We start from the raw sequence: 9189 nt of genomic DNA, 5'->3' as shown, positions 1-9189 counted from the left end.
TTATTTTAACTACGTATTATGACATTAAAATTAAACACATATTTCTTTGCTCACTTGCCGGTAGGGAAGTTTTCATTAGTCCAAAAAAATTAGACATTGAAAAGAAAATAACATACTTTGATTTGTTTCATAAAGAACAAACTGAGTGAGAATTCTGAGCTATTATTTATAAACACTTCTCATGGGAGACCATCCTCCTTCAATAAATCAAAAGCCAAACTAGCGATAAATGTCATTATATGTTCTCTTTTTAACTCTAGCTTTTGAAGTATTGGAGATATCTCGACGTGCTCTGTAGACATTTACATTAAATGAACGCACCTTCTGGATCTGGTGTGGATCATCTTGAGGTGAACTTGGAGAATGATTATCATTTATTGCTTTTCATCAGCTTTATAATTGAGAAGATTTTCCCCAGTGATTTATGCCATCATAAAAGACTTGTCTTATTTCTATTAATTATGCTTTGGAAGATGTAGTAAGTATAATGCTAATGAATGTGTTGAATGATGTTGGATTAATTGGAATGACAAAAAATTGCCTTAAGCAAAGAGTCATGGTTTGAAACTATTGGCAAATCCATAGATAAAAGTATTATTGACCATAAACTCTACCCCGTGCTTTGGAGTCAGACTGGCCCAGAGCAGCACCAATGAGTTAGAGCCCATCTTTGATCAACATTCCTAGACTAAAAAAATTTTTTTGACCTTTTGTGCAAAATTTCAAACATCTATAAAAGTAACCCCTTAAATACTGTTCACCTGGCTTGAACGATTACCTCAACCAGGCTAGCTTCCATATACAATCCCATCTAACTCTCGTTGCTCTGTGCCTGAATGCCATTGGATATTTTAAAAGACAGCTTTAAGCACCATGTTGCTTCTTCCCCAGTTTTAACAAGCTTTTAAAATTATTATTTTCAACTGGGTAACTAGTGGCTTTCCACTTAGTAATGTGATAGTTGGATCAATGCAAAGTAGATTTATCCCTCAAAAATGCCTGATGTTAGTGAGCTATGGTATTGAAAAGTCTAGGGAACTACATACGAGGGGCATTCCCCAAAATGGATTTTTTTCAAAGCAATGTATTTAACTTAAAAAAACAGCCTTATCACCTTCAAAGTACTCTCCATTACACTTAATACATTTGTCACATCTGCGATGCCATTATTGGAAACATTTTTCAAACTCATCTATTTGGATGGCTGACAGCACCTCCCTTGTTTTTTTCTTCACCTCTTTAACACTGTCCCATATTTGTCCTCTCATGTCCCTCTGCATTCATGGAAACAAAAAGAAGATGCACAGAGTGAGGTCAGGGGAATCAGGTGTGTGGGGCAAGAGAGGCATGCTGGGGTTTTTTTTGGCAAAAACCGGTGCAGAGATGGCTGTGTGAGCAGGTATATTGCTGTGGTGGCAAAAGCAATCCCCTATCTGTCACAAATAAGGCACAAATTTCTCAGTGACCTTTCTCATTCTCAAATCTTCCATTAAAACTCACTGGGCTGTGCTCCAAGATAGTCCAGATAACTTCCCCATCTCTTCAATGGTCCGTCGCCAATCTTTGAACACAAATACATGAATTCTATCGATATTTTCATCTGTTGGGGAACTTGATGGATGTTCAGAATGAGGCTTGTCACCATTGACAGTTCACTTTTTTTGAAACAAGAAAACCACTCATACACTTGAGTTTTTCCCATAACACCATCCTTATAAGTTGTGTACAACATCACAGCAGTATTTTTTTCTGAGCAGGAAACAAAATTTCACAGCCACAAGCTGTTCTCTTAAATCAACCATCACAAAAAACGAGGTTCGAGCAAAATTGCTGTTGTGAAAAAATTCACTGTGACCAGAGAGAACCTTCCCAGGTGACACCACTGGGTGCATTAACTCAGAGCAAGTTGCTCAATGCTCACCGCGTGGGAAACATTCTTACTATGAAAGCTCCGCCCAGTGGAGTTATTTTCTGTTTTTTTTGAGGGGGGATACCCCCTCATATAGGATGGTGTGTTACTCTTAGTGTTGATACTAGGTAAATGACTTTGTAAAGTACATGAGTACTTGTTAAGATTGAAATCAGACACGTGTTCAGGAATTATTAATATCTACTTAAAAATCAAATTTATATGTAATCTCCTGACCCAATTTAGAACCATAATGAAGTAGGATGTTGGCCTAATAGAATTTAGAGATAATTAGACTTGTCCCAAAAATTCCAGAACCTTCAACTTGCTCTTCAACAGTGGTAACAAAGTGTCCTTCAACTTCTGTTGTGAACGGTGAAGAAAGGAAGAGAGGACTTGGTGGAGAAATAAACAAGGGAAAGATTTCTTGACTGCAGATATTCTCTTCTGAGTATATGCCATCTTCCTGGAAAATACTGTCTTCATTCACGGCATCAATTACTCCCCGTGTTGCTGACTCTAGGTCTGTCTCTTTAGCTCATGTTCAACACTATCGCTCCTCCTTGATATTTCTGCATACTTGGGCCCACAGCTCCTCATAGATAATATGTCTGGAACAGATTGTCCTGGCTTTCAAAACCTACATTCCTGCCTCCCATTTCCCTACCCACTGCACCCTCCACTTTTTTCCCCCTCCATTCTTGGCTGAATAGTACCCTCATCCAATTAGGTATCCAAGTTGAACAATTAGGAATCTCCTCTCCATCTCCCTTACTTCTCTGGCGAATCAGCTGCCAATTCTTATGCTGTCTGCCTCTAAACAACCTCTCTCTTTTTCTATTTCTTCCTCTTCTCCCCTTATTGTCACTGCCTCCCCTCCCTTTGTTTAGACTTTAAAAATGTGTTTCTTTCTTTTTTATTTTTTGTAACCAAACCTTGTAAACCAGATCCAAGTGGTTCTCTACCTTGCTCTTAGAGACACCATGAATATGCAAATCTAATATCTCTCTCATCTCAAATTCTTTAAATGTTTGTATGGCAAATCTGAACCTTGACATTCTAGTTCTACCTTATTTGTTAGGCACATGTGCTCTTTCTTACCTTGACCTTTGCTACCTACCTATATGGAAATACAAGGGTCCTTCAAGGTCCTTCCCTTACAAAAAATATGGAATCGAATGCTAATAGAATGTCCTCTTTCCCCCAATTATGCAGCCCCCTCTTACATGCCCTCCTCCCAGCATTCCAAAATGCCAAAAGACATGTGATTCTCCTCAGATGCGAAAATTCTGATCGATCTGATTCAGATTCTGCATTTTTAACAAGATCCCAGCTGATCCACGGAACACGCTTTGAGTGGCAAGGGGCTATAGGATTCATCCTCAGCCTGTTTCTTCATTAAGATATGTCACAAACATTCCAGAACCGTTCACTTACTCTTCATCTGTGTTGATCAAGTGTCAACAGCAGAATCGAAGCTGCCCCTTCTTGCCATTCATTCTATTGGAACTGCCTTCTGACTTTAATATTTCATTCGGCAGTCAGCCAGATTGTGGTACCTGCTTGATCAAGTCCTTCTTACCACTTTAAGCCTTAGCCCAAATAGGACCTTCACTTGGAAACTGTCCTGGGTCTGTCAGGAAGACTTGGGCACCCCTTCTCTGTGCACTGCTTTTCTTCCATTCCTCTATGACAGCACTAACACAGTTTATTGTAGATGCTTGCTCGTCTGTTTTTCCATTCAAAGTGTTCCCAGCATGACTCACAGTGCCAAGCACGTGGGAGAAACACCAAAAATATTTGTTGACAGATGACTCCCTCTTGACAACTTTATAATTGTGCTTTGATATGTCCTTTCCATGACATTCCAGCACTGTATGAGATAGTAAGCAAATATTTCTAAAATGCCCCAAAGGTTTCCTGGACCAAGACCTTAGAGATTAATTACAATCCCATGTTAATATCAGTGTAGTCATCAGGCTAAGGGTCAGTGTTGTCTCTGAACAAGCTTCACCGCGCAGCCTTTTGGGTTGTGATTAACTTCTCATGGTCTGTCTTGAACCGTTGTAGCCCAACACAGCTGATTTGTCAGCATCTCGAATGAGCCTTTCTCTCTCAAGAGGAGCCATATATGAGCCCCACTTGTTAAAAGATGGATATGCATTTTATAAAACTACACAGTTCCTTCACCATCAGATAGTGTGACCAGAATAATGGGACCCTCGTGATTAACCCTTTCTCTGCTGTACTCAAGCTTTAGTGTGAGGAAAGTCAAAGTCTAATTTAAAGTTTGTTTGGTCAGGGGAGAATCTGAGAAGTGGGTATTAGAGAAGTTGGAGGTTTAACATTAAACATTACTGTTTCATATTTACTGCTTAATCAGTTTAAGTTAGCCTCAAACATTTGAATTATACAGGGTCCCATGGCTTGCTGTAAATTTGCTGTAGACTCCTTCCTTTTACTGTAGATCTCCATTATGTTTTAGGATCCCAAAGAGACCCCAATCTCAAATATCACTTATGGAGAACATTTACGAAGTCTTAAAGAAGACAAAGCCAGCACATAGACACAGACACAGCATCCAGGCGAGGAAGGCCGTGAGCACCAGGTTCTAATGGCAGCTAGGAAGCCACAGCCCAGATGCTAGTTAAATGAGGCACGGAACAAAGGAAACGATCTCACATTCATGATTATATCGTATCTACAGGTGGGATTACAGAATGAGGAAGAGGACCATAACCGGAACACATGCATTAAGTCAGATGGAAGTGTTTACAAGATTGGTCCAGGGATTTTCAACCAAGGGAGTGAGGGCACAGCTGATAAGGCATAGTCAGGACCATCAGAGCCCCTGCATTGTCCCCAGTGCAGGGATCTCCATCAAGGACCCACCCAGGCAAGCCCCTAAAACCAACTGTCCCTCCCTGGACTGGCTAGAGAAGGATTGAGGTAATCCACTTTCCAATGTACTGTGCCTCCTTGGTTTATGGTCAGAAAGAAGGCATACAATGGAGGCTTAATTCATGTGGACACTCAGCAAATGGACTTTTGAGCTTTCACTGTCATCTACAACCTTCTGTAAATGGAGTCCTCAGAATTTAAGTTCGAATACAATTAGTACCTGTTTTTGCTAATTGAAAGAAATCCAAAGAGCATTTTCACTTAAAAAAAACATTTTATTAGGGGCTCATGCAACTCTTATCACAATCCAGACATACATCAATTGTGTAAAACACATTTGTACATTCATTGCCCTCATGATTCTCAAAACATTTGCTCTCCACTTAAGCCCCTGGCATCAGGTCCTCATTTTCCCCCTCCCTCCCCGCTCCCCCCTCCCTTGATAATTTATAAATTATTATTTTGTCATATCTTGCACTGTCCAATGTCTCCCTTCACCCACTTTTCTGTTGTCCGTCCCCCAGGGAGGAGGTTATATGTAGATCCTTGTAATCGGTTCCCCCTTTCCACCCCACCCTCCCTCCACCCTCCCAGTATTGCCACTCGCACCACTGGTTCTGAAGGGATCATCCACCTTGGATTCCCTAAGTTACCAGTTCCTATCTGTACCAGTGTATATCTTCTGGTCTAGCCAGATTTTTAAGGTAGAATTGGGATCATGATAGTGGGAGGGTGGTGCGGAGGAAGCATTTAGGAACTAGAGTAAAGTTGTATGTTTCATCATTGCTCCACTGCACCCTGACTGGCTAGTCTCCTCCCTGCAACCCTTCCGTAAGGGGATATCCAATTGCCTACAGATGAGCTTTCACTTTTAGGCAAAAATAGAAACTAGTGTTCAGCATTCGGTTTGCAGAGCCCTTAACAGGGACAGTTCTGCCCTGCCCTATGGGGCCCTTTAGGTGTCAGCCTGGAGAGATGACCAGCAGCAGTGCCCTCCTGGAGCAGTTCGAGTGGTATCTCCAAGACCCTGCCAGGGGAAATAGACTCAATGGCATCTCCGTGGTGTGGTTGACTGTGTGCTGGGCTGCTACCTGCCAGGTCAGCAGTTTGAACCCATTAGCCACTCGTCCAGAGAAAGATGAAGTTCTGTACTCCTGGAACGATTTATAAACTTTCTGGCAGGTAGAGAGCACTAACACTCTCGGGGAACAGAAGTTTGGAGGAGGCTTGGCAGAAAGTCCTGGTGACCTATTTCCGAAACATGTCATTGGAAATCCTGTGACGAACAAGTCTACTCTGACACACATGGGGTCCTCATGATTGTCATGACCCATAATCCGCCGGGGCCCAGTGATAGTGAGTAACACGGTGAGGAGGCGTGTAAGTGTGCTTTGATCACTGGAGCTAAGAGTTCTTGAAACAGTGCTCAGGGATGTTAGGATCTTACTCTCTTTGAGATAAATATTTAAACCACTGGATTGACAAGTTTCTTCTGTCTCCCAGGGGTAAAGACTGATGTTATCTTTACCGTGCATATGAATTTTAACAAGGGATCTTGTTAAAATGCAGATTCTGATTGAGTCAGTCTGAGTGGAGCAGCAATTCTGCGTTTCTGCCCAGCTCTCAACGAATGTGGCAGATGCATGAGTGGCCCTTTGCAAGGGGCACGGGACACCCCAAGGTCCGTTGTCACCGGTCTCATGAAAGTCCCAGTGTAGTCAAAGCTCTTCTTCAGCCGCTTGCTCTGTGTTCCCTCGTACAGTGGTCAGAATAAACCGTGCCATGTGATGGGAAATCTTGTCCAGTCATGTGGGTGAGCAGAGTCTGGGAGACACTAAGAAATTGGGAGTGTTAAACAATAAGGAAAAATGAGTGTAGGGGGAGGGCACAGCATGGGTGGAGAAAGAGTGGTGTGTGTGTTTGTGTGGCAGGGGTGGGGCAGGGAGGAAGAGGATATAATAGGTATCATTGGAATGTGGAAATGTGTGTATGTAAAGGACCTGTTAACTCATGTCTAAAATAGCATAACACCCCAGCATGGTTGGACAAGTATAGTAGCAAAATGGAAAAAAAAAAATCTAGGGAATGTCAAAGAATCTGTTGGAATACTATAACCATCTACATCATGGGTTCTTTTCTGTTCTCTGCTGGTACTCGTTGGGTGCCTTTCTCTGCTGTTCAGAGTTTGCTCTGCTCCCTACCCCATTCTGCAGAGATTGGGGGTGGGGTGGGGAGGTGGGGGTGGGGGACCGGGGAGGAATTACAAAGGGAGAAACGTCTCCTGTTTGTGGCCAAACAGTATCCAGGATGTCATTATTCCAGTTTCACCTAAGTCTTCTCTCCGAAGTGCTATTATATAATTTATCTGTTGAAATCCTATTTAACACCCCAACCTTCCGGACTTTGCTCTTTCTCTTTTTAAAGCCTTGCCTTTGTGCAAATTACCATAGCTACATAGCCCTGGTGGAGAAATATTTTTTTTTCCCATTAAAAGTCAAACTGCCTAAGTTTTCAGTTGATAACTTTTTCCCTTTATCTTCGCCACCCCTCCGCGTTTCAATTTTCTTCTGTCCGAAATTCCACGTGCATTTCATGCTGTCGTTTGTGGCAACAGCTGTGAGAATGGCGCAGGACCGAGCAGCGTTTTCTTTTGTTCCGCTGTGCACGAGGCTGCCAGGAGTTGCAACCGAGTCAAGGGCACCTACCAGGAAGACGGACCTTCTTCGTTTCCCCTTCGTTGTTCACTGGTCCTCCACAATGATGCTTCCGATGACCAGGCTTCAGAGACCGAGGTTACTTCAGGACAGTGCGGTTGATCAGACTCTCCACGACAGTGAAAGCACTTCAAAGGGGTTTACGCCAGGAAGTGTTTTGCAAACGTAGTGGTTCCCTTCCACCCCCACCCCTCCAAACAAAAAGCCAAAAAGACTGAGAAAGGATTTGCTAGGCCTGTCTTTAAAATTATTTTCTTTGATATGGTTTCTTCTTCCAAATGATAAGAAGGGCAACATTCTTTCGTCCAGAAAGCACACGGACAATCAGGTGGATTGCCGTGGTGACACAGCTCCAAAAGCCAAATTCCCATGTAGTTAGGTTTTCCTGGTTTCCTACTGATTGGGCTTATATTTCCGTCTGTCTGTGCAGTGCTGTGGATTGGCTTCCCTGTGGAAAATGTGTACTTGTTGAGAAGAAAACGGCTTTCCTGAAGATGTCTCTGGGAAATGTTACTTTTATCGCTTGGACTATTTACCATTTTATATGTGTAAAGTGCTATACAATCCTTTCTGTGGTTATTCCTCATAAATAATTTCATGACGGGGTTTATGATTACGATCTCCTTTTTATAGATTGTATTATAGAGGAAAGGGTTATGGGGCAAGTGAAATTAAAACCTAAAATCACAAATGTTGTCCCAACTGTTGTTTTATTCACACTGTAGACTGCACACCTGACTGTGGGAGTGAAGCGTATCTAGTGAAATGTGAACTACCTGGGGGCTTGCGGTCTCGGGGCTGTGTCTTGGTTTCTAAAGACAACACACAGAGCTGTGAAGCAATGACATAACATCAGGAAGCGGAAATACCCCTGGTTGGGAGGAAACTGTGGGCCTGTGGGCTCCGTGGACCCCAGGGGCAGGGGGAAATTTGCTGGAGAATTGCCCAGCCCCTTTGGTTGTGTAAAACCTCACTGTCCCGTCTGCGACCACGCCCTGGACAGCTCCCTTCCACATTCTTAATTCCAAGCCTGAACTGTGCCAAGTTAGGTGCTTACTGAGCATCTCAAGATCATACTGCTGCGACCTCAGATTTGGGGCCAAGAAGGTCTTCCTACAGAAATCATCCAGTGAACTAAGTGGGGAAGTCCTAGGGTTTTTGTTTTTGTTTTGGTAATTTGAGTAACGGTTTACAAAGCAAGTTTGTTTTCATTCAAAAATGTATGCACAGTTTGTTTTGTAACCCTGTGCTGGCCGCTCCATGGAAGGACACGCTGCCCACTTCCTCCCTGGTTTCCGGGTTTCCAGACGTCCTTCCCTGGCCCTTCCTGTTGTCTATGCTTTGTTTTCGGCAAACGGTTTTGTTTACCATCTCCTGTGGTTGCTTGTCCCGTGGAGGACTGACCTCCTGGTGTTCTTATTCACGGTAAACAGAAACAAACTCCCTGTCCACTCTGACTCATAATGACCCTGTAAACCAAAACAACCAACCTCGCTGTGTCCCGTGGATGCGGACTCATGGCGACACTGTAAGACAAGGTGGACCCGCGCCTTTCAGCTGCCCCGACGGTCACTCTTTGCGGGAGTAGAAAGTCTCATCTTTATCTCGAGGAATGGCTGATTGTTTTGAACTGCTGACCTTGTAGTTAGCAGCCCACTTTGCGGA

This window comes from Echinops telfairi, unplaced genomic scaffold (assembly GCF_000313985.2).
Source record: "Echinops telfairi isolate 266 unplaced genomic scaffold, ASM31398v2 ScPeMD7_3533;HRSCAF=4204_0, whole genome shotgun sequence".
NCBI classification, from domain to species: domain Eukaryota; kingdom Metazoa; phylum Chordata; class Mammalia; order Afrosoricida; family Tenrecidae; genus Echinops; species Echinops telfairi.
Note: the sequence above shows the minus strand (reverse complement) of the source record.